Here is a 27976-nt window from a genome sequence, read left to right as displayed (position 1 = left end):
GGTTAAAGAGGGGTAAGGTGAAAGAGGCGCTACAACCCATAATAAGTAGGTCTATAAATTCAACAGGACAAGCCACTCACTTTCTGGGGTTATGTCCTGGAGTAAAATAGTGTAATGGCTTGGCTGGGGGAGGCGAATGTAGCTTTGTGACTTAGGCTTTCCAATGAGTTTTTGAAAAGGAGTTAAAAAATTGCTTGGTCGTCATAGACAAGCCAGCTCTATCAAAGTAGCCACATAATCTAGCCCTTATCTAAAAGATCCCTTCTAACACAACAACTAGACCAGGGGTCAGCAAACAGGTCGGCAAATTTGCGAAAAATGAGTATAATTAAGGAAATCTGTTCCCGATTATTCCGACAAATGAAAAAAGAGATACGTGATCGTGTCCTCAATGTAATCAAGGTATGAAATTATGGTTATTTTAAAATAGCATACCTCCTTTCTGGGCTTAGCTGTGGTCAATTTGCAGTGCACGGAATCATCATCATTATGTTCCGGCCCAGCCCGACCATCCGATACAACAGAAATCGGCCCTCGGCTGAATACTAGAATGCCTACCCTTGGACTAGAACATGTACAAGTAGGACTCAGGATCTGTCCTCCATACCAACAAAGCACTACCAGGACCTCTAGTACACAGATATGCACATTGCAAACCTACTGAAGCAAAATTCTACCAGAGCAAGTAGAAGTCCATCCCTCCTATACAGGGGCAGGAATTGTACCTGATCATGTAGCCTTGCCAGGACAATACTGAGCCCTAGAGCGCAGTTTAACTACGAGCCCAGAAGCAGGTCTCAATAGTACACAGAACACAGGTCATACCTACCTAGCCCCACCAGTACAATAGTACACGGAACACAGCATACCTCCTAGCCCTACCAGTACAATAGTACACGGAACACAGCATACCTCCCAGCCCTACCAGTACAATAGTACACGGAACACAGCATACCTCCCAGCCCTACCAGTACAATAGTACACAGAACACAGCATACCTACCTAGCCCTACCAGTACAATAGTACACAGAACACAGCATACCTCCCAGCCCTACCAGTACAATAGTACACAGAACACAGCATACCTACCAGCCCTACCAGTACAATAGTACACGGAACGCAGCATACCTACCAGCCCTACCAGTACAATAGTACACGGAACACAGCATACCTCCTAGCCCTACCAGTACAATAGTACACAGAACACAGCATACCTCCTAGCCCTACCAGTGCAATAGTACACGGAACACAGCATACCTCCTAGCCCTACCAGTACAATAGTACACAGAACACAGTTTACCTCCTAGGCCTACCAGTACAATAGTACACAGAACACAGCATACCTACCAGCCCTACCAGTACAATAGTACACGGAACACAGCATACCTCCCAGCCCTACCAGTACAATAGTACACAGAACACAGCATACCTACCAGCCCTACCAGTACAAGAGTACACAGAACACAGCATACCTACCAGCCCTACCAGTACAATAGTACACGGAACACAGCATACCTCCCAGCCCTACCAGTACAATAGTACACAGAACACAGCTTACCTCCTAGCCCTACCAGTACAATAGTACACAGAACACAGCATACCTACCAGCCCTACCAGTACAATAGTACACGGAACACAGCATACCTACCAGCCCTACCAGTACAATAGTACACGGAACACAGCATACCTACCAGCCCTACCAGTACAATAGTACACAGAACACAGCATACCTACCAGCCCTACCAGTACAATAGTACACGGAACACAGCATACCTCCCAGCCCTACCAGTACAATAGTACACGGAACAGCAGCATACCTACCTAGCCCTACCAGTACAATAGTACACAGAACACAGCATACCTCCCAGCCCTACCAGTACAATAGTACACAGAACACAGCATACCTACCAGCCCTACCAGTACAATAGTACACGGAACACAGCATACCTCCCAGCCCTACCAGTACAATAGTACACGGAACACAGCATACCTACCAGCCCTACCAGTACAATAGTACACAGAACACAGCATACCTCCCAGCCCTACCAGTACAATAGTACACGGAACACAGCATACCTCCCAGCCCTACCAGTACAATAGTACACGGAACACAGCATACCTCCCAGCCCTACCAGTACAATAGTACACGGAACACAGCATACCTCCTAGCCCTACCAGTACAATAGTACACGGAACACAGCATACCTCCCAGCCCTACCAGTACAATAGCACACGGAACACAGCATACCTCCCAGCCCTACCAGTACAATAGCACACGGAACACAGCATACCTCCCAGCCCTACCAGTACAATAGTACACGGAACACAGCATACCTCCCAGCCCTACCAGTACAATAGTACACGGAACAGCAGCATACCTACCTAGCCCTACCAGTACAATAGTACACAGAACACAGCATACCTACCTAGCCCTACCAGTACAATAGTACACGGAACACAGCATACCTACCAGCCCTACCAGTACAATAGTACACGGAACACAGCATACCTACCAGCCCTACCAGTACAATAGTACACGGAACACAGCATAAGGGCAAATTGGTGAGTTATCCACTACAGTATGAGTGAGGAACCATGACTCTACACCATCTCAGAATGAACTGAATGGGAAAGAATCAGGGAAAGAATGTTGAATGAAGGTAGAGAACGGAGGGGCGGATGAAACCTTTGGACCTTTATATCAACAGCCTTTTAAGATTGAATTAAATATTTTATGCTTCATTAATATAAGAACAGAGAAGCAGGGTTTTGAGGCGAGCATCTGGTTTATGGTGCCGTTAAATAGGCAGATTTCAAATTTTTTACGAGTCCTCTCTCTCATTCTACTGGCATCTCAAATGGGCTGTTAGACTAGGGATATGAGAGTGGGTGAGAGAAAGAGAGATAATTAGAGAAGAAGAGTGCGAAAGGAAGAGAGAATGAGATAGATTTACTGCACATACTCAAGTAACAGTGGAAGACCTACTCTTTATGAAGATAAAGAGAGAAAGATTGAGGGGGCGAGATAGAGACAGACATAAAGATAAGGAAAGAGAGAAAATAAGAAGGAGACAGTGGTTATACCTCTGACAGGGAGACGTAGCCCAGCTCCAGCAGAATTCCTTACAGACACACAGGAGGCTAACACACTGGTCACACAACACACAGAGACAGACCACCACAACCACCAAGCATAGCACCAACTAGTAGAAACACACACGGACTGGCCACACCCACCACAAACTACCAGTAAAACCCCTCGCAAAAGAGGTTTCTATCTTCAAGGGAATTTTCTTAGTTAAATAAAGGTTCAATAAATATAGTGTTGTGTAGGCCAGTGGTTCTCAAACAGGGGGTCCCGACCCCCTGGGGGTCGCAAGTGTGAAACTGAATGGGAGAAATATATATTAAAAGATAAATATTTTCTATGTATATATATTATTTATATTTCGATCTGGTGACTAACATAGGCCTATGGTATTGCACCAAATTCTAGTCTCAAAAACATATAATCTGTAATTCAGAACCAAAAAGTTGTGTGTCTTGACTCTTGACCAATGACCAGTCATCAGCAGTTAGGCGCGCTAATCCAGATTAGTGATCAGAAAGCACTTTTAAAACGTTCTCCTGTTTTGCCTGGCAAAAACAGAGTACGATTATATTATCCATATAAAATACAATTCAGCAATCTGCTCAAGGACGCATCATTGCCAGAACAATAAGCAACCTGGAGATTTTGTTTGATAATTTTCAGATTTCAGGCCTAGCTTGGGTGGCTACTGTGGCTATAGGTTAAATATAGCTGTAACATTGCACTGCCTTCAATAGGGCCTACTTATGGAATGAAAATGTAACATTTCTGGTAAATTTATTTGAATATTTGTGAAGAAGAAAAAGGCTACAAACAGACGTGCTTTCTAGCCGATCCTGTAAGCGCCGCTGCATACAGATTGGCCATATAGTCCTGCTTGCTCTGTACTCCAGAGAAGTGACATGATATCCCTAGTTGATATTGACTACTAACATGAATGACTTTCTGCTCAAAATGCAGATGTAAAACAACATTTATTTCTAGATTTTTCATTTTGAAAATGCATCACCGTTTATGGCTGTAATAACAGGCCACATTTGCGCAGCGATTGTGCACGCATTCATGTGCGTGTGCGAGGGGTCACAAGCTTTGAGCCACTCCTTTTTTGGGAGTCAAAAAGTTACAAAGTTTGAGAACCACTGGTGTAGGCTATGTGGAGGCACGGGAAGAGCATACCCATAGAACTAAAAACATTATGCTGCATTGGCTTCCACACTGAATGGTTCAATCTGGTGAATATACTATAAACAGGAGTGTGGAAGCTCGTAACCATCAGACTGGCCTTATGGGAATTACACATCCCAGCTGGACTATCTCTTTAGAAACCAATAACCCTTTTATAGAACCAAGGACTTCAGTGTATTTAACAGTTAACGCACAGATCCAAAATAATTAGTAGGAGAATGAGGGGGAAAGATTGTCATCATCTTCTTCTGCTGATATGAAAGTGTTCATGACGTTCAGTAGGCCTAGAGCACACACTCATTTAAATGGTTCTCTTTTATTTTACCTTTATTTAACTAGGCAAGTCAGCTAAGAACACATTCTTATTTACAATTACAGCCTACCCCGGCCAAACCCGGACAATGCTGGGCAAATTGTGCACCGCCCTATGGGACTCCCAATCACAGCCGGATGTGATACAGCCTGGATTCGAACCAGGGACTGTAGTGACGCCTCTTGCACTGAGATGCAGTGCCTTAGACTGCTGCGCCCTCGGGATCCCGAGTGGATAATACACATGGATAACAGATAATGAAGAACACACATACATGAACACAGACACGCACACACTCGCACACACACACGCACACACGCACACACACACACACACACACACACACACACACACACACACACACACACACACACACACACACACACACACACACACACACACACACACACACACACACACACACACACACACACACACACACAGCACTGGCCCTGTTAAATGAGATTCTACTTCCACATTTTATGCCAATTGTCTGCCGTCTGTTCAATGGGACGTGGATTAATTCAATTCTCCTCCTGGTCTACCTGCCAAGATGATGGGGTCAGCACACACACACACACACACAATGAAAGTGAAAGACCGCCTCTGTCTGCCTTTCTCTACCTTGCATATTATGTGCATGAAGCTAGCTACCACATTAAAGCCAATAATTAACCACTAGCTGCTCTACTTCACAGGGCTGTCAGAGAGAGAGAGAGAGAGAGAGAGGGAGAGAGAGAGAGAGAGAGAGAGAGAGAGACAAAGAGAGAGAGAGAGAGGAATAGGGAGAGAGATATGAAAGGCAGAGCAAGAGAGAGATAGTGTGAAAAAAATACGCTGAAAAAAAATAAATGAAACGCAATGATGCAAAAACCTCAGAGGCCTCGTTCTAAAGCTCACAGTGGAGCAGCAGAGGGCTGACTGTGTCAGCTGACTGCCTTGGTTGGTTGGGTCCATCTCACAGCGATTGGCAAGCGGCCCACACTCCTCACTGATTCATTAATATTTGGGTTGGAGGATGACGGGTGTTCTTCAAAAGGACAACCCACAGTGCAGTCAGTGCTGGGATAAAGCAGTAGAGGAGTGGGGAGTAGAGATGCATAACTTGTCGAGGGTGTGGGTTTTCAGGAACACATGGAGATAAAGTATTAGATCAACCGGTAATTAGACTTCCCAGTGAGGGGGGAACCCAGCACTGAACTGAAAACACAATATTATCCTGTTTTAAGTGGCCTCTTTTGAGGCCCTGTTTTTTGCAACATATCTGTATATCTGTCTTATTTTGTCTCGCATTCCTCTCCTCCTTCTGACCTTGACTCACTCTCTTTTCTTTCCGTCTGCATGCTTCTCTTCTCACTTTTTTCTGTCTTATTCCATCTTCTCCCTCTCTTCTCCCCCTTTGCCCTGTCTGAAACTTGGAACCGCATGGTGTTATCATAGACATCATCTTGCTCTGCCTCTATCCTTCTCTTTCACCTCTGTCTCTCCCTCTCTCTCTCTCTCTCTCTCTCTCTCTCTCGACAGACAGGGGTGCTAAGTCAGAGGGTTGACATAGTGGTTCACTGACCACTGATGACTATCGGACAGCCGTGGCCTGATGTCACAGTCAGCGTGGTGACCAGAGCAGATGTCTTATACTGTCTCATTCACCAGCAGAGAGCACAGTTCCACCTTGATCTGTCTGTGTCTACGCCACAAAACCAGAAAATGAATCGAAGCGCTATAGTTCCTTTTATCATGACAGATGGCTAGACTGAGAACAAGTCTGAATCTAATTGATTTAATGAAGGAGTAGCTCAGTCCCAACAACTTGCCAGCAATAACCTGGCATAAGAAAACAACTATACAAGATCAAACTATACAGGGCCTTCACAAAGTATTCATGCCCTTTGACTTATTCCACATTTTGCTGTGTTACAGACTGAATTCAAAATTGATTAAATTGTTTTTTTTTCTCACCCATCTACACACAATACACTATAATGACAAAGTGAAAACATGTTTTTAGACATTTTAGCAAATTTAAGTCTCTAAGCGCTTTGCAAACCTGGATTGTACATTATTTGCACCTTGGTTTTACAATCCTTGTGGGTACCAAATATCTTTACAAGGATAGTGAAACAAGGAAAAGTGGAGACATTTTGCTGGTCCCCTCAAGGAAAAATGCTATTTTAGGCTTAGGGGTTAGGTTTATGGTTACAATTAGGGTTAGGGTTACAATTAGTGTTAGGGATTACAATAAGTGTTAGGGGTTACAGTTAGGTTTAGGGTTACAATTAGGGTTAGGGTTACAATTAGTGTTAGGGGTTACAATTAGTGTTAGGGGTTACAGTTAGTGTTAGGGGTTACAGTTAGGTTTAGGGTTACAATTAGTGTTAGGGGTTACAATTAGTGTTAGGGGTTACAGTTAGGTTTAGGGTTACAATTAGGGTTAGGGTTACAATTAGTGTTAGGGGTTACAGTTAGGTTTAGGGTTACAATTAGGGTAAGGGTTACAATTAATGTTAGGGGTTCAAGATAGGAGTTAGAGTTACAATTAGTGTTAGGGGTTACAATTAGGGTTAGGGTTACAATTAGTGTTAGGGGTTACAGTTATGGTTGGGGTTACAATTAGTGTTAGGGGTTACAGTTAGGTTTAGGGTTACAGTTAGGTTTAGGGTTACAATTAGGGTTAGGGTTACAATTAATGTTAGGGGTTACAGATAGGAGTTAGAGTTACAATTAGTGTTAGGGGTTACAGTTAGGGTTAGGGTTACAATTAGTGTTTTGGGTTAGGGTTACAATTAGTGTTAGGGGTTACAGTTATGGTTGGGGTTACAATTAGTGTTAGGGGTTACAGTTAGGTTTAGGGTTACAATTAGGGTTAGGGTTACAATTAGTGTTAGGGGTTACAGTTAGGGTTAGGGTTACAATTAGGGTTAGGGTTACAATTAATGTTAGGGGTTACAGATAGGAGTTAGAGTTACAATTAGTGTTAGGGGTTACAGTTAGGGTTAGGGTTACAATTAGTGTTTTGGGTTAGGGTTACAATTAGTGTTAGGGGTTACAGTTATGGTTGGGGTTACAATTAGTGTTAGGGGTTACAGTTAGGTTTAGGGTTACAATTAGGGTTAGGGTTACAATTAGTGTTAGGGGTTACAGTTAGGGTTAGGGTTACAATTAGGGTTAGGGTTACAATTAGTGTTAGGGGTTACAGTTAGGGTTAGTGTTACAATTAATGTTAGGGGTTACAGTTAGGGTTAGGTTTACAATTAGTGTTAGGGGTTACAGACAGGATTAGGGTTACAATTAGTGTTAGGGGTTACAGTTAGGGTTAGGGTTACAATTAATGTTAGGGGTTACAGATAGGAGTTAGAGTTACAATTAGTGTTAGGGGTTACAGTTAGGAGTTAGGCTTTAGAGGGTTGGGGTTACGGTTAGGTTAAGTTAAGAGGTTGGAAAAAATAAAAGTGGGGTCCCCACAAGGATAGTAAAACAAGCAAACGTGTGTGTGTGTGTGTGTGCGTGTGTGCATGCGTGCGTGCCTGCGTGTTTGTGTGCTTGCGTATGATAAAAGGAAATGGCATCCCATGAACACCTTTGGCAATGGATTACATGGATTTTATAAAACGGGTTGTTTGGATCCTGGATGCTGATTGGTTGATAGCAGGGAGTTATAGCACCACAATCCCCACATTCCACAGGTAATGCCTGTTAACAGTTCTATTAGATTTATCAATACGCATCCACTGTCCCACAGCCCAGCCAGTCAATTTAAGTAGAAAAAAGTGCCAAGACAACATTTCCCCATGTTACTAGCCCAGTATTTGGTTTGGTACAGTGGGGGTTAATATAAGCCTCGCTGTGTGCCTATCTGACCAGTGCAACATGTTGTATTTAAAAAAATGTTTTATCTCCACCGTGCCATATGAACCTGAAGAGATTGACAGCTTCTCTGAGCCAGGCAAATTAATTTATCAGGATCATTATAATGGATATATCTAAATAAATGTAAATATAGAAACAAAGGTAAAACAAATGAAAATGCACATAGTTTGCTGTCATTTCAGCTACTTGATGTGATTGTATGTTAGCTTTCCATTAGTTGCCTAGCTAGCTAGCAAAGGAGAAATAACGTTAGCCGAGTTATCCTCCATAATTATATTATTGACTTGACAATCAGTTGGTTTCTTGCTATTTATACATTATTTATCAAATCATTATCTGCTGAAGTTCTTGTTACCGAATTAGAAATTATTTATTAAATCATTGTTCTTGTCTCTCATCATAATTGGAATTCTGCTAAATAGCTAGCTAGCTACATTCCAATGATTTGTTTAGCATAGAAATGTGGAATGAATTGAATGAACGACCAGCCTGTTTGGTTAGCAACTTCAGAACCTTAGAACTAACAACTGCCTTTTGCCAGGACTATATTGTCTGGTGGAAGGATGCAATAAAACAAATGTACTAATTGAAATAGTTTTTAATGAAAACATGTTGTTAGTAATTGTTTAAATGTTGGCAACCGTTTTATAAAAGCAAATTACCCTCGAACCTGGGGATTATTGTGTGATAACTCCCTCCTAAGGGCTGTCACCGGCCCGAGACATTGGGAGTTTTATCACACGATAATCCCCTGGTTCTCATCAGATCATATCACATTGTATTTGTCACATGCTTCGTTAACAACAGGTGTAGACTAACAGTGAAATGCTTACTTACGGGCCCTTCCCAACAATGCTGAGAAATAAAAGAAAAGTAAAACAATTAATAATTAAAAGTTATAATAAATACACAATGAGTAACAATAACTTGGCTATATACACGGTGTACCAGTACCGAGTCAATGTGCAGTGGTACGAGGTAATTGAAGTAGATATGTACATATAACTAAGAATAAAGTGACAGATAATAAACAGTAGCAGCAGCATATGTGATGAGACAAAAAAGTTTGTGCAAAAAGGGTCAATGTAGATAGTTAAATAGTAAACCAAATAGCTACCCAGACTAACTATTTAGCAGTCTTTTGGGTAGAAGCTGTTCAGGGTCCTGTTAGTTTCAGTCTGAGCATCGGTACCGGTTTAAATATGGCCAATCTCATGTGTGATAAAATTGGCAAGTTATTGCAATTTAACTAGTTAGCTTGCACTTGCTAGCTATTTTGTCCTGGGATATAAACATTGAGTTGTTATTTTACCTGAAATGCACAAGGTCCTCTACTTCAACAATTAATCCACACATAAAACAGTCAATCATTTCTAGTCATCTCTCCTCCTTCCAGGCTTTTTCATCTTTGAACTTATATGGTGATTGGCATCTAAACTTTCATAGTATTACTACACCAACCGGCAACACAGTTCGTCTTTCAATCACCCACGTCGGTATAACCAATGAGGAGATGGCACGTGGGTACCTGCTTCTATAAACCAATGAGGAGATGGGAGAGGCAGGACTTGCAGCGCGATCTGCATCAGATATAGAAAGGAGTTATATTTTAGCCCTTGGCAACGCTGATGCTCGTTGACGCACCCGAGCACTGTGGGTGCAACAATTGAATAACATAGATTTAAACATTTATTTTGCAACGCTCGCGCACGCGACACGAGCGGTGTGGTCAGCCTAAGACTTTGAAGTTGAGTAAGCTAAATTAATATGTTTGCCAAAGATGATGACAAAATGTGGTGGAAACAGCAAAATACCAAAAGGTCAAGTCAATCAAGAGCAGAGCTCATTTGTATTTACTTTCCTCTCTGACATTGTTCATTTGCGAATCAGGAAGGCAAGTAATGAGCTTTTTATTTTTCAAAACCAGGTGTTTATCATTTTCTGAAGAACTTCAAAGAGAATTAACTGTAAAGAAGAACAATGCAATTGCTCAAAGCAGAAAGTGTCTTTGAGATATAATCTTTTCATCACTAGCACAACAGAAACACCACACATCTTCGGAGTCAGAGCAACTTTTTTTATGGGAATGGATAGTTTAAAAGTCACGGTGATGACATCATGACATAATTTGCAGGGTCCTATGAAGGATGAGGGTCCTCTGCCCCACTCTGTCAGCACCTGCCAATCTCTCATTGGACAGAGAACATTCAGGAAGGAATAAAATAATGGAGGGCTGGAGGGTTGAGACTGGGGGCGTTTTCTGAAGGAGTAAAGAAAGGATTGTAGGACTCTGGGCTGGAACACCCCTAGTCTACTCTCCAAAGCGCTCTGCTGAAGAGTTGAAGAGTTCCTCCCCTGAAAAGCCCACTAGACTGATCATTAATCATGTCCATTCTGTCTGTGTCAGGGTGTTGACTCTGCACTCTCCACTTTGCACCAAACACACAACATCTCCACACAACTTCCCAACCCAATACAGCCGTATATCCCAAATGTCTGCACCAAAAATATACAATATCCACATAACACTCAGCGACCCAATACAACCTCTAACCCAACATATCAGAAGCCCAATATCAGCCCTCTTTACAAACCCCATTATCAGTTCCCCACATCAACACACAGTACATTCCAAGCTGAAGAAGAGAGAGATGTTGAGAGAGATTAGACAGAAAAAGAATGGAGATAGTTGGGTAGTTAGAGTTCTATGCGGCTACTGCCGGCAGTCTGCCTCTCTGTGAGTCATGCCATGTCTGGCTGTATTCAATAGAGCGCACGCCAGCAGCTAGAGGAGAAAATCCACAGCTTTACGGACACAAAATAACATTACTGTGTGAATTCTGTTGCTCATTAGTGTGTATTACAACACTGCAGAACAATCACAGGTAATCAACACAGCTAATACGATATTAACAGATAGTCGATAAGGATTGTCCTTTTCGTTTAAATATACATTAGGGTAGAGGAGAACGGAGAGCAGGTGTGTGTGTAGGAGCATGCTCACTGACACGCAGACACACACTATGGCAAAGCCCACGCCCAACGGGCAGGCTGTCACCATGGCAACGCCACAGCCGGTGTTTCTCTGGCCCGTACCGGCAGCTCGGCTCCTATTTGAATGGCCCGGCCAACGACAGACGTGCCGGCTACAGGGAAATCTGGTCTACCAGCAGGGCGAAAAGGGTCCGTGTGTGTGTGTGAGTGCAAGTGTGTGTTTGTTCATTCGTGCATGCTAGTGTGGGGATCCACACAGTGTGTGTGTACACAACATCAAGGGACCCATATCAGCTTTTAACTCCAGCTCCCCCATATAACCAGATAGGACCGTGTCAAGTGCCAAGGCTATCACATCTGGCACACATGACCGGATCCATTTTATTTCCAGGAAGATGGGGCCTTGTGCCAAGCCTGTAAGCATAGCGTTCAGATATAGAGAGAGGGCCAAAGGAGAGTGGACCGTAGCAGTATCGATATTCATTGGTATTCCAGCAGCGTACGATGCCGTTCCAGCCATGGCAAAGAGGTAGAGAGGCAGAGGGAGAAGCCCCCCTGCTAACATATCGCTACTCAGCAAGCAGTAACATGTGCTCGCTGCCTCTCTCTGCAAACTACACTGTAATCAGACCCAAGCTAGGAACTCACCTGGCTCCTTTTCCTTCTAGTGCTTACTGCCAAGAGTAGAGGAGAGGAGAAGAGAAGAGCGGGAAGAGAACATAAAACAAGAAAAGAGAAACGAAGAGAAGAGAAGAGGCAGTCATACAGTATGTTTCCTGTGGATCAAGGGTTTCATTGGCACAGTGTCTTTAATAACACTCTACTAATAAACTCTGAATCTCCCATCCATCTGCACTCACAGATGGCCAACATCAATAGAAGGCAGATATAATCCCCGCATTCCTATTTTAAAGGCACATTAAACTTCTGCCTCTGTTCCACAGTACGGCCCTAACACTCTCCGCCAACTTTGCCTGTGAATGTGGTTCTTTGAAATTAATCTCCTCTCCCTCCTCTCTTCTTCCGTCCGTCCGCCCCTCCTCTCCTCTCATCTCCCTTCCTCTTCCCTCCTCTCCACCTCCTCTCCACTCTTCTCTCCCCTCTCCTCTTCACTCCAATCACCATACTGAAAGTGCAAACCACCGCATTTAACCATGGAAAGAGGTCAGGGAATATGGCTGAATATAAACAGTGTAGTTATTCCCTCCGCAAGGCAATCAAACAAGTGAAATGCCGGTACAGGGACAAAGTGGAGTCGCAATTCAACGGCTCAGACACGAGACGTTGGTGGCAGAGTCTACAGGAAATTACGGACTACAAAAAGAAAACCAGACCTGTCACAGACACCGACGTCACGTTTCCAGACAAACTAAACACCTTCTTTGCCCCCTTTGAGGATAATACAGTGCCACCGTCGCGGCCCGCTAGCAAGGACTGCGCGCCCTCCCACTCCTTCTCCGTGGCCGACGTGAGTAAAACATTTAAACGTGTTAACCCTCGCAAGGCTAACGGCCCAGACGACATCCTTAGCCGTGTCCTCAGAGCATGCGCAGACCAGCTGGCTGGTGTGTTTACGGACATATTCAATCAATCCCTATCCCAGTCTCCTGTCCCCACAAGATGGCCACCATTGTTCCTGTATCCAAGAATGCAAAGAGAACTGAACTAAATGAATACCGCCCCATAGCACTCACTTCTGTCATCATGAAGTGCTTTGAAAGACTAGTCAAGGATCATATCACCTCCACCTTACCGGCCACCCTAGACCCACTTCAGTTTGCATAGGACCCCAACAGGTCCACAGACGATGCAATTGCTATCACACTGCACACTGCCCTATCCCTTCTGGACAAGAGGAATACCTTTGTAAGAATGCTGTTCATTGACTACAGCTCAGCATTCAACACCATAGTACCCTCCAAGCTCATCATCAAGCTGGAGGCCCTGGGTCTCAACCACGCCCTGTGCATTTAGGTCCTGAACTTTCTGATGGACCGCCCCCAGGTGGTGAAGGTAGGAAACAACATCTCCACTTCGCTGACCCTCAACACTGGGGCCCCACAACGGTGCGTGCTCAGCCCCCTCCTGTACTCCCTGTTCACCCACGACAGTGTGGCCATGCACGCCTCCAACTCAATCATCAAGTTTGCAGACAACACTACAGTGGTAGGCTTGATTACCAACAACGACGAGGCAGCCTACAGGGAGGAGGTGAGGGCTCTCGGAGTGTGGTGTCAGGAAAACAACCTCTCACTCAACGTCAACTAAAACAAAGGAGATGATCGTGGACTTCAGGAAACAGCCGAGGGAGCACCCCCCTATCCACATTGAAGGGACAGCAGTGGAGAAGGTGGAAAGTTTTAAGTTCCTCAGCATACACATCACAGACAAACTGAAATGGTCCACCCACACAGACAGTGTGGTGAAGAAGGCACAACAGCACCTCTTCAACCACAGGAGGCTGAAGAAAACCCTGACTAACCTTTACAGATGCACAATCGAGAGCATCCTGTCGGGCTGTATCACAGCCTGATATTGCAACTGCACCTCCCTCAACCACAAGGCTCTCCAGAGGGTAGTGCGGTCTGCACAACGCATCACCGTGGGGCAAACTATCTGCCCTCCATGGTACCTACAGCACCCAATGTCCCAGGAAGGACAAAAAGATCAAGGACAACAACCACCCGAGCCACTGCCTGTTTACACCGCTATCATCCAGAAGGCGAAGTCAGTACAGGTGCATCAAAGTTGGGACCGAGAGATTGAAGAACAGCTTCTATCTCAGAGACCCAATCACTGGCCACTTTAATAAATGGATCATCACATTTAAATAATGCCACCTTAATAATGTTTACATATCTTACATTAGTCAGTTCATATGTATATACTGTATTTTATACCATCTATTGAAACTTGCCTATGCCGCATGGCCATTGCTCATCCATATATTTATATGTACATATTCTCATTCACCTCGTTAGATTTGTGTGTATTAGGCAGTTTTTGGGGAATTGTTAGATTACTTGTTAGATATTACTGCACTGTCGGAACTAGAAGCACAAGCATTTCGCTACACTCGCATTAACATCTGCTAACCATGTGTATGTGACCAATACAATTGTATTTTATTTGGATTTGATTTGATAATATATATATATATAGACATGACAAATACTTGATACAAGACAATAAGATTTTGTCATAAAATAAACAGTACAGTAATGTACATACCATGTCAATTACCCATTATACCTTTAGATTTCATAATGTGAGGAGATTAAAGTACACTGTATGTTCAGAGAAAAAAGCTTTTCCTCTCCTCCACTCATCCTTCTCCTCCCCTCTTCTTCAAGAGGCCATTAGGTCCATACTCTTCTTCTCCCCGTCTGTCTCTGCACTTTTCTCTTTTAAAAAGGCTTCAGCTCATTAACTTCATGGGCCGATCAATTAATCATTAGCAGTTAGCTAAAGATGTCCACTCATGCTCTTTTTCCCCAGCTACCCCACTGCACTTCTCTTGAACAATGATGTTTCAAACATTACGACGCTCCCGCCTTTACTTTCACTGCTGATCATTTTAATAAAGAGCATTTTAACCTGATGAATCAATATAATGAATGATTCAATGATAAATCACCTTGTTCAGGGAGCATGTTTATGGGGCATTATAAGACTTCATAAGAAGCTGCTTTCTGTGTTAGCCTACTGAAAGAAGTGCATGTAGCTGTGATAATACCTGTCTCTTAGAGCACTGTAAGCAAACGTGTCAGTCAGACTACGCCAAGCTAGAGACACACACAGCAACAAAGGAAACACTGAAATGAGTGGATAAGTGCTGTGAGAAACCTACTCTTTCACGTACATTAAAGTAGGCACCTCTCTACGATCAAAGGAAACCTCTTGATTTTGAAATGCTTTGATTAAACAAAGCACAAAGACTTTTGGTGTTGAATAATACAGTAAACAGAAGTAGCTTACAGAGTACAGGCCAGTGTCACGGTGGTGTCCTTATTGGTTAGATGAGAAGCTCTTAACAGATGAATAGTAATCCACCTGAGCTGGATAGATTTCTCTAGAAAGAGGGTCAATGACCGCTCACTGTTTGCTGTTCCTTAATGTGATATTTGGTAAACATTCCAGTGTAAGATATTGTAATGTATGCATCATAATGCATTATACCTGGATGCTCTAAGTAAAGTTTCTTCCAACATGGACTGTATTTCTGACATAAAGTCACTGGTTGAAACGTTGAACTATCACTAGACTAAGCTTCATCAAAAATCACATCTGGGAGCAGGAAAACAGTGAGCGGACATTTTCTCTATTTTTTAAGTCAGGCGGAGGTGTCACAGGGTGTGTCACGTCTCCTACCCATAATCCACCATCACGTCAGAGGGCTCTCTGGGGCTCTGTGACATTTTCAAACATGGAGTCAAGGGTAAAGGGGAAAAAGTAGAAGAGACGAAAAGCAGACGTCCGGTCGTTTGACATGTCTAACTTGTAGGGGACAGCCAGTACAGAGGCTGTAGTAGACTCAAGTCCCAGTATCAGAAAGCAGCCACTCTCAGCCACTCTTAACTTCAGATGTCATTCAGGGAGTCTCCATAGGGACTATCTTTAACTACTACCTCCTGGAGTGAGTTACCCATGACCTCACCTGCCCTCACAGTAGAACAGCCATGGTGTCATCAGTCTCTCAGGGAGACAGCAATGACATGATTGATGACATCAATGATGATTTCATTGATGACATTGTCTAGCATTCAGATCATGACTCAGCTATGATGTTACGTGCTTCTTCAAAGAGCTTACATAGGCTTCATCATACAAGTAGACACAGACAGCTTACCCTCAAATCCTAACCATGCCAAATCTTAGATCAGTGTGTAGGGGCAGCTTCATACAGCAGGGTGATGGATGCAACACACTTATGCACAGATCTAGGATCAGCTAGCCATCCCCGAATCCTAATTATAAGGGCAAAAACCACCAAACTGACCGACTGACACTAACACACAAACACACACAGGAAGAGAGAAAGAGAGAGAGAGAGAGAGATGAGGGGGAGGGGAGAGGAGTAGAAAGAGCGTAGAAGAGAGAGGCAGGTGGAGAGAGAGATGGGGAGAAGCTCAGAGCAAAATAGAGAGATATAAATAGAGAGAGAGAGAGAGAGAGAGAGAGAGAGAGAGAGAGAGACAGAGAGAGATAGAGGAGTAGAGGAGTAGAAAGAGAGTAGAAGAGAGAGGCAGAGAGCTAGAGTTAGAGAGACACCTACAAGCTCAGAGATCCTCTCTCCTCTTTGCATCCTCTGCAGCAGCAGTGTCCCAGCCAGGTTGTGTTTTTGAACAGCAGTCAGTTGTTGCTCATTGAATGCTAAGTGATAGCTGTACTAGCATTTCCAAGCCTGTCAAACAGCAATGGGGGAATCTAACATGCAAAATAATAAATGCTGTCGCAGATAACTCTGCATCCGTCCTGTTTAAATTGAACAGGCGCTCCTGGTCTACTCACTGTCTGTCTGCTTAGGGATGTCTGTGCTTATTACAAAGGCAGTGTTACATTGGGAGGAATCAGAAGTGACTGTTCGGGTTGGAGGCTTTTGCTGGGTTCGTCTGTTTACTTCTTTGAGAGAGTTAGGAGGAAGAGGTAATGCTGGCTTTTTGTAGTACAGTACAGTATACTGTATGTGTGTATGTGTGTGCACGCATGCAAGTGTGTGCGCGTGCGCACGTGTGTGTGTTCTGCATTAGCCTGCCCATGGATGTTATCTGAGCGGCTGCTTTGCTTATATCAGCGTAGAGCCTGGATGGGAAATGCAGCATGGTAACCAGCTGGAGAACATCAAACCTCATTTACTGTTTCTACTCTGCAAAGGCTAATGGAGAGAAGCATCCATCTGACCTATTCTAGTGGATGGCACAAAACCTGCACCTATCTCATCATCAGTAAATCTCTAGGCCTACAACAAAGCCTGATCCAAAGCACATTCAAGCTGGGATTCTGATCATGCTTTTTCCGCTATGCACCTTTTAAAGGCAATGTTCCCGTGTTCGTGAAGACCACATTCACCATAAACGCTGCTTATGTCGGCTCAATTGGAAAATACCTTTAAATGGTGCATAGCCGAGAAAGCACGATCAGATTGAATCCTGGCCTTACATTCATTAATTTAACATTTCAATTAATTCTAGTAAACCTAGAGCCTGGTCATCCTTCTAAACCGCTGCTCTCTCCAGAGTTTGAGTCAGCGTGGTTGACCAGGCTTGGAAACAATGACCAGGCTTTGGTTCTTCTCCCCACTCCAACACACTCAGGACCACCTGCCTCCTGTCTCTGCTATGACAGCCCTGACCTTTATTGGCTCGGTTTAATCAATGTGCCCTAGGCAGAGCTTTGAAACGGACCATATGTGGTGTGTGTGCGTGTGTTAGAGAGAGAGAAATACAAAGAGAGAGAGAGACAAAGAGAGACAAGAACACACACCAGCCCCTGTGACATTGTACACTTTGCTGAAAGCCAGACTTGGGCCAGGAGCGGATTAAAACTGGGCCCACCCAACAGAGCCAAAACAGACAACCCAGAAAAAATCAATATATAAATCCCAAATGTGGCTCAATGGACTGTATGTACACTACCAGATGGACAGGGTCCGAAGTTCATCACAGTGACTTGGTTCTCCTGGGGGTAAAGTTGCCAAAACAGACTAATTAACACTATCTGTGCCTTAAGAAAAACAGTTTTTAATAGGCTCGGGCACAGAGCAGTTAACGACTTTGTGAATGTGTATTTGCATGTGTGAGTTATATTAGCGTGTGTTTTTGTATGTGTTCAAATTTGAGAGGGAATGCATAAGTACGTTGGTGTAAGTATGGGAGTGTGTGCATGAAATCATAACTGTGTGTTTATGCGTGAGAGGGAGGGCCTCTAACCCTGGAGGTTGGGTTGAATGTATTAGAAGCTGATGAATGAATCTTTATAGTGGACTGTGTATTCTATATGGTTTTACATCCATTCTTGTGACACGGAGAAACAACAGTCTTTCTGCCCTAGGCTGTTGTTCCAGTGACCAGACTGCTGTAGTTCCAGTGACCAGACTGCTGTTGTTCCAGTGACCAGACTGCTGTTGTTCCAGTGACCAGACTGCTGTAGTTCCAGTGACCAGACTGCTGTTGTTCCAGTGACCAGACTGCTGTTGTTCCAGTGACCAGACTGCTGTTGTTCCAGTGACCAGACTGCTGTTGTTCCAGTGACCAGACGGCTGTTGTTCCAGTGACCAGACTGCTGTTGTTCCAGTGACCAGACTGCTGTAGTTCCAGTGACCAGACTGCTGTTGTTCCAGTGACCAGACTGCTATTGTTCCAGTGACCAGACTGCTGTAGTTCCAGTGACCAGACTGCTGTTGTTCCAGTGACCAGACTGCTGTTGTTCCAGTGACCAGACTGCTGTTGTTCCAGTGACCAGACTGCTATTCTTCCAGTGACCAGACTGCTGTTGTTCCAGTGACCAGACTGCTGTAGTTCCAGTGACCAGACTGCTGTTGTTCCAGTGACCAGACTGCTGTTGTTCCAGTGACCAGACTGCTGTAGTTCCAGTGACCAGACTGCTGTTGTTCCAGTGACCAGACTGCTATTGTTCCAGTGACCAGACTGCTGTAGTTCCAGTGACCAGACTGCTGTTGTTCCAGTGACCAGACTGCTGTTGTTCCAGTGACCAGACTGCTATTCTTCCAGTGACCAGACTGCTGTTGTTCCAGTGACCAGACTGCTGTTGTTCCAGTGACCAGACTGCTGTTGTTCCAGTGACCAGACTGCTGTTGTTCCAGTGACCAGACTGCTGTAGTTCCAGTGACCAGACTGCTGTAGTTCCAGTGACCAGACTGCTGTAGTTCCAGTGACCAGACTGCTGTTGTTCCAGTGACCAGACTGCTATTGTTCCAGTGACCAGACTGCTGTTGTTCCAGTGACCAGACTGCTGTTGTTCCAGTGACCAGACTGCTATTCTTCCAGTGACCAGACTGCTGTAGTTCCAGTGACCAGACTGCTGTTGTTCCAGTGACCAGACTGCTGTTGTTCCAGTGACCAGACTGCTGTTGTTCCAGTGACCAGACTGCTGTTGTTCCAGTGACCAGACTGCTGTAGTTCCAGTGACCAGACTGCTGTTGTTCCAGTGACCAGACTGCTGTTGTTCCAGTGACCAGACTGCTGTAGTTCCAGTGACCAGACTGCTGTTGTTCCAGTGACCAGACTGCTGTTGTTCCAGTGACCAGACTGCTGTTGTTCCAGTGACCAGACTGCTATTCTTCCAGTGACCAGACTGCTGTAGTTCCAGTGACCAGACTGCTGTTGTTCCAGTGACCAGACTGCTGTTGTTCCAGTGACCAGACTGCTGTTGTTCCAGTGACCAGACTGCTATTCTTCCAGTGACCAGACTGCTGTTGTTCCAGTGACCAGACTGCTGTTGTTCCAGTGACCAGACTGCTGTTGTTCCAGTGACCAGACTGCTGTTGTTCCAGTGACCAGACTGCTGTTGTTCCAGTAACCAGACTGCTGTAGTTCCAGTGACCAGACTGCTGTAGTTCCAGTGACCAGACTGCTGTAGTTCCAGTGACCAGACTGCTGTTGTTCCAGTGACCAGACTGCTATTGTTCCAGTGACCAGACTGCTGTTGTTCCAGTGACCAGACTGCTGTTGTTCCAGTGACCAGACTGCTATTCTTCCAGTGACCAGACTGCTGTAGTTCCAGTGACCAGACTGCTGTTGTTCCAGTGACCAGACTGCTATTGTTCCAGTGACCAGACTGCTGTTGTTCCAGTGACCAGACTGCTGTTGTTCCAGTGACCAGACTGCTGTTGTTCCAGTGACCAGACTGCTGTTGTTCCAGTGACCAGACTGCTGTTGTTCCAGTGACCAGACTGCTGTTGTTCCAGTGACCAGACTGCTGTTGTTCCAGTGACCAGACTGCTATTGTTCCAGTGACCAGACTGCTGTTGTTCCAGTGACCAGACTGCTGTTGTTCCAGTGACCAGACTGCTGTTGTTCCAGTGACCAGACTGCTGTAGTTCCAGTGACCAGACTGCTGTTGTTCCAGTGACCAGACTGCTATTGTTCCAGTGACCAGACTGCTGTAGTTCCAGTGACCAGACTGCTATTGTTCCAGTGACCAGACTGCTGTTGTTCCAGTGACCAGACTGCTGTTGTTCCAGTGACCAGACTGCTGTTGTTCCAGTGATAAATCTACTGTACAGTTCACACGGGCACGCACACATGACGTACACACATACACACAAAAGCACACACGCACAAGCCCACCCACACACTCACCCACACACATACACTTCATATGTGAGAGCTCTTATGGCATCAGTGGAAGAAAAAGAAAATTGCATCCCATTAACGCACAATTTACATCTAATCTCAAGACTGGAACTTTTGAAATGGGGTCAGAAAATATCACATCAACACTAGAAGAAAATAGCACACTACTTTGGTGGGGTCAGAATATGTGCACCAACTTTGGTATCTTTAACATTTCAAAGGAGTGAGTTTAGGGTCCTATAGAGTTTTTTGCCTAATTCAGTTCCATGTCGTTCTTTACCGAGTTCTGTTTTCTCCGTTTAGTTTTTCCAAGTATCTGTTTTTTCCCTGTTTTTTCTTTCTTTCTGTGTGTAGAGAAGAAGAACTGGAATAAGATAAAAGTGTCTGAGTAATTTCCGTGGTGCATCCACACACCATACTGTAGATCTGTGTGCTTCCACTGAGTCGACACCCGAACCATCTGGTCTTTTCACAAACACACACACACACACAGACTTACACACGCACACACAATCAGTATCCACAGCGAGCCATCACCCACGGCGCTGTGACCTGAAAGTGACCGTCAGACACACACTATACACACGCACACCAACACACACCTACACACACCCAAGCATAGCAGCAACCCACTGTGTGACCTGAGAGTGACCGTCATAAGCATGCTACACACACACACAGTGTCATCACACATACACCATACTGTGACCTGACCTGCCAGTGACACCCAGATCACACACATGGATACACACACCTACATACACAGAAACAACTGCATGCATATATGACTGAGAACACACATATGTAAAGGATGTACACAAAACACGCACTGATAGAGTATAGATGCAGTGAGACTCACACATGGAAACACACTTGCATGTACATTGTGATAGAAAAATTACGTATTTACCTGATCTATTTGATATTAATGGTTAACAATTCATATTTAACTAATTGTAAGACATTTCTGTCCTACTAGTGTCTGTGTTTGTATGGTCTCCACTCTAGTTCCCTGCAGCTAATCTGAGTGTATGGTCACTAGAGATGGCTGGAGCTGACAAATTAGTTAAAGACCGCATTACATAGACAAGAATATGTTTTACTAGGGATATCTTAGGAGTAGAACAATCCCAAAATCATCCTTGCAACTGGGAAACTAAGCCAGGGTAGGGTTAAGACAACAACCCCGGGCAGATAACGACCGGATGAACCCAGAGTGACTTATGATGCCCCTTGGTCTGCATGGGAGGGGTGGAAGCAACCATGGCAAAGCCTTCTTAGTGTCAGCTACATAAAGAACTCTGCATTTGTGTAAAGGTTAGGATACTCGGTCCAACACTCAAGGGTGTGGGGTCGACCAGTCTCATTATTGCAATAATTAATCAATATTAAATAAAGACGATTGTTTGAAGAAATGACAAAGTCTATCTCAGTAAGAATTTCCACGACAACATACTGCTATTTGTACCTTCGGTAACACTTTTTTTGGATAGTCCCAGATGGTTTGTAGATGGTTTGTAGATGTTCAGTAGATGTTAAATAACTGTCAACAACATTTCAACTAACTATCCTAACCCTATATCTAACCTTAATCCTTATCCTAACCCTAAACTTAACCCATACCCTATCCCTAACATGCGGACCCCACCGCCTGTGTTGTGTGCGAGCATTGTAAAATGCATTTATACATACATGTTATTCAATCATTTCAGCCAGCTAAATGTGCATGAATGTTTCATGTGTTTCGAAAAAATAACCATCATAACCATAAAAAATAAAAATGACTGAAGACGGGACGGCAGGGCATGCGTGTGGTTGATTCCGTTTGTGCGGTAACATAGACTCTTAACATCTTGATGAAACTTTGTTGCGCCCTGGTGAAGCAAGCAATGTGTTGCAGCAAATTAGTCTTCGGTTGCCTAGGCAACACCCCCCACTATACAGCCGCATCACACATAGAAATAGAATGAATAGAATGGGCTTGGAACCTCTAACCCAGGCAATTTGACTGGTAAACTCATACGTACACTCGCAACGGCTGCCTGGTAATGTGATGCAATCACTTCCTGCTTTAACTTCCTGCTTCGCGCCTACAGATGTGGGATCTTAATTTGATCCAGTTTGCTACAGCAAGGAAATATTCCTGAAGGAACAGGAAATGAATTATTATATGGATTATAATAAATAGAACATTTTTGTAGGATGTTGATACATTTTTTTTTAGGGCAAATTAAGTCTGAAATTTCAAAGTGGAAATTACAAAGGCCTTTTTAAAACTCAAATACACCACAAGTTTGCATTTCCAGCTTTGCAGGAAAATTCTCAGCAACAAAAGCATAATCAAATTAAGATCCTACAACTGTATGGGTACACTCGCAATGGCCGCCAGTCCACCCATTATGCCATCATTGACTTGAATGGGACGCCCATTCAGTTCATTCTATTTCTATGGCAGAGAAAATGTAGTACAAAAATATGATATTATTTTATTGTATTTTGGGGTATTTTAACGGTTATTACGGAGACCATGGTCATTTGTCTGGCCAATTACCGTCATCCAAAATTACATGACTGTCACAGTCCTAACACACATATACACACACATCCTGAAAAACAGCAGGCACATACACTTGTGTGCACATTAAAACTTATAAGCACACATAAACACAACCACACACACCCTGACATAAACAAATCACACACACATATTATGAAGACCTGCGCACACTTTTCCCCCGACTAGGACATATTTGAGATTTTTCCTTGGCTCTGTCTCAGCGGTGCTAGATTAAATGCCATTCCCACTTTACCACAGATGGCTCCAAAATAAATCATATCACACATACACAAACACACAAACACATGCACATGCACGTATGCATGCACACACACACACACACACACACACACACACACACACACACACACACACACACACACACACACACACACACACACACACACAGGTCAACACTGCTCCACACACACACTCACTCACACACAAACACACACACATAGCCCCCTCCCCCACACACACGTAGTCTATCTCTCACCCTTTTACACATGCAAACACACACTAAAATACCTGTACGGTTGAGTGAGTCTGTTCTTTGTATTTCCATCACTGAATCGATGGTGGGTCTAAATTTATTATAGCTTGGCCGGGCCAGAGATGTTCCCCCTGGCTAGCTGCCCCTGGCTCTCCTGGCTGGGGCTATTGATCCAAGGTCCCAGACCCAATTGCTTTCACACTGAATTAAGGTGTTATGGGGCAGTTTGTGTATGTGTGTGTGTGTGTGTGTGTGTGTGTGTGTGTGTGTCTGTGTATGTGTGCGTGTGTGTGTGCGCGTGTGTGTATAGAGACTGAGTGATGGGCTTTACCGCACAGGAGCTTACAGCCTGCATGGTACCATCAGGATGGGGTCAGGCCAAGCACATTACTAATCACATTAATGCTCCCAGGTAATGTCGCATAAACACAAACACACACACACACACACACACACACACACACACACACACACACACACACACACACACACACACACACACACACACACACACACACACACACACACACACACACACACACACACACAGCTAACCTACAATCCCACAGATCAAGGAGTGCAAGCTTAGATCAGGAGCGTAATCTCATTTGACCCCAGCATTAGTTACTGGGGCAACCACTTTCAGTTCAAAGCTTCACTTGTACACATGGTAAATGTTGCTAGAAAATGTATTGCTCCATGGCTCTGTAACGGTTCCGTAACCACAGACGCTGGAAGATGGGAAGCAACTTCAGGGTGAGAATTTAATAATAAATACACATGAAACTAAACAAGAACAGCGTCTGGACAAGAGAAACAAAACAACATCAACGCAGACACAGGAATGAAACAGATATTGTCACGCCCTGACCTTAGAGATCCTTGTTATTCTCTATGTTTGGTTAGATCAGGGTGTGACACGGGTGGGAAATTCTATGTTTTCTGTTTCTTTGTTTTTGGGCGTGTGTGGTTCCCAATCAGAGGCAGCTGTCTATCGTTGTCTCTGATTGGGAATCATACTTAGGCAGCCTGTTTTCCAACTGAGTTTGTGGGATCTTATTTTCTGTTTAGTGTCTGTGCCTGTCGGAACTGTTCGCTTTCGTTTTGTTGCCGTAGTTATTTTGTTTTAGTGTTTCTTGAATAAACGAATCATGAACACTTACAACGCTGCGCCTTGGTCTACTTCTACCACCAACGAGAACCGTTACAGATATAGGGGAGGCAACCAATGATGTGATGGAGTCCAGGTGAGTCCGATAAAGTGCTGGTGCGGAGTAACGATGGTGACAGGTGTGTGTAATGATGGGCAGCCTTGCGACCTCGAGCACCAGAGGAGGAGCGGGAGCAAACGTGACAGGCTCCAATATCAGAAAGACACACATACAGTATATGCTCTAGTAGCCCCACTATACTGGATTCTGATTGGAAATACATGGATTATCAACACAAACACTCTCTGTACGTCTCACAGCTAGATGGAAAAAAGAAGACGCAGCCATGCTGTTTAGCATCAGGTTTAATAACATAATGAATTGACATTTGCATTCCCATAATACACTTTGATTTTTATATGGTATGGCAACCTGAACGTACCAATATTGCTATTCACTGTAATATGAAATACTATAATTACCATGTAGTTATTATAAGCTAATACACTACAGAAAAGGTTGTAACAAATGTAAAATAATGTGTAAGCCACTTCCCCTCCTTCCCATCTTTTTCCTCTCCGCTCCGCCTCCTCCTCTCCTTCCGCTCTCATCTTACGGCAGTGTTCCCCCTCTCCACGCCACAATTAGCCCTCAGCCTGGGTGCTCCAAATGGAGGGTAGGAGAATGAGGGGAGGAGTGGAGGTGTAGAGAGAAGCAAAAGGCCAGCCCCAGACAGCCTCTATTGTTAAGCTGATTTTTCCCTGTCAAATGACACATTCAAAACGTTTTCCTTTCCATTTTAAGATTAGAGCTAGGAGTGGTGGGAGTCGGGGGTTGAAGGAGAGCTAGGGAGACGGTCGGGAGGTGAAAGGAGGGCTAGGGAGACGGTCGCGAGGTGAAAGGGGCCAGAAATGGGTTTAAAGGGTGTGTGGGGGGTGGCCTTTAAGCGGACATGTTGGTGTTCTCAGGGGGTGCTAGCCATTCAGAAAGCATTGGGCTATTGAGCAGCATATTGACTCGGAGGGTCAGAGAAGCAGTCTGCATTACTCTAATACATCTATTGTTGCTCTGCTATACCGATGCTGGGTAGAACATGGGAGAGAGGGGGAAGACAGGGATGAGGGATGAGGAGAGGGAGAAGAGGAGGAGAAGGGGAGTGATACAAGATTTGCTAGTGTATTGTATGTCAAACAGTGGGTGAGAAACACACACACACACACACAGAAGTACTCTAAATCATGTTTGCAAGTGTGAGTCGTGTGACAGGACATCAGTAGGCTCAGCCAGATAAATATAAACTGAACAGATAAAGGTTTGTGTGTGTGTGTGTGTGTGTGTGTGTGTGTGTGTGTGTGTGTGTGTGTGTGTGTGTGTGTGTGTGTGTGTGTGTGTGTGTGTGTGTGTGTGTGTGTGTGGTGTGTGTGTGTGTGTGTGTGTGTGTGTGTGTGTCAAATGGCCATCTAGGACTTAAATGAATAAGATATCATTATCCACTGATCTAACTATCCCTGGAGTAATACAATCTGATATTATTCAGACATCATTATCCACTGATCTAACTATCCCTGGAGTAATACAATCTGATATTATTCAGACATCATTATCCACTGATCTAACTATCCATGGAGTAATACAATCTGATATTAATAAGATATAATTATCCACTGATCTAACTATCCCTGGAGTAATACAATCTGATATTAATAAGATATCATTATCCACTGATCTAACTATCCCTGGAGTAATACAATCTGATATTATTCAGATATCATTATCCACTGATCTAACTATCCCTGGAGTAATACAATCTGATATTATTCAGACATCATTATCCACTGATCTAACTATCCCTGGAGTAATACAATCTGATATTATTCAGACATCATTATCCACTGATCTAACTATCCCTGGAGTAATACAATCTGATATTAATAAGATATCATTATCCACTGATCTAACTATCCCTGGAGTAATACAATCTGATATTATTCAGATATCATTATCCACTGATCTAACTATCCCTGGAGTAATATAATCTGATATTATTCAGACATCATTATCCACTGATCTAACTATCCCTGGAGTAATACAATCTGATATTATTCAGACATCATTATCCACTGATCTAACTATCCCTGGAGTAATACAATCTGATATTAATAAGATATCATTATCCACTGATCTAACTATCCCTGGAGTAATACAATCTGATATTATTCAGACATCATTATCCACTGATCTAACTATCCCTGGAGTAATACAATCTGATATTATTCAGACATCATTATCCACTGATCTAACTATCCCTGGAGTAATACAATCTGATATTAATAAGATATCATTATCCACTGATCTAACTATACCTGGAGTAATACAATCTGATATTAATAAGATATCATTATCCACTGATCTAACTATCCCTGGCATAATACAATCTGATATTATTCAGACATCATTATCCATTGCCAACCACTGATCTAACTACAGTAATACAATCTGATATGACATGTCTCTCTCTTCTTTCAAAAAGGACTGTTTTTAATCATTCAAATGATTCCACGCCTACAAAATGGCTTAAGGAAGACATGCCCATTATTTTTTGTCCGGTTGAAACTTTGTGGATTCATTTGTCTTTGTCAGAGAAATACAACTAAAAACTTTGTTTCTAGACAAAACCCATCCCTCACCAACAAGAGTGACTGGTCAAAATCTAACCCTTACCATAATTTGGCAAGCATTTCTCTACACTCAGAAAAATAGTTCCAAACTGGTTATTCGGCTGTCCCCATAGGAAACCCTTTTTGGTTCCAGGTAGAACCATCTTGGGTTCCATGTAAAACCCTCTGTGGAAAGGGTTATTCAAAGGGTTCTCCTATGGGGACAGCCAAAGATCCGTTTAGGTTCTAGATAGCACCTTTTTTCTAAGAGTGTAGGGATCCACTCTGACAATGTAGCTACCTTCAGAACATTTCTGTCCACTCTCTCACTGCTTGTCAGACAGGCAGAAGTGA

General features: G+C 43.7%; 1 protein-coding gene across 2 annotated transcripts in view; it reads right to left on the bottom strand.

Moving 5' to 3' along the window:
- LOC106599529 (ephrin type-B receptor 1) overlaps positions 1 to 27976 on the bottom strand; it is a 341747-nt gene that overhangs the window by 116359 nt on the left and 197412 nt on the right. The window lies entirely within an intron of this gene.

Source organism: Salmo salar, chromosome 03, assembly GCF_965601325.2.
Source record: "Salmo salar chromosome 03, fSalSal1, whole genome shotgun sequence".
NCBI lineage: Eukaryota > Metazoa > Chordata > Actinopteri > Salmoniformes > Salmonidae > Salmo > Salmo salar.
Note: the sequence above shows the minus strand (reverse complement) of the source record. Positions and strands in the feature narration are given on the sequence as shown.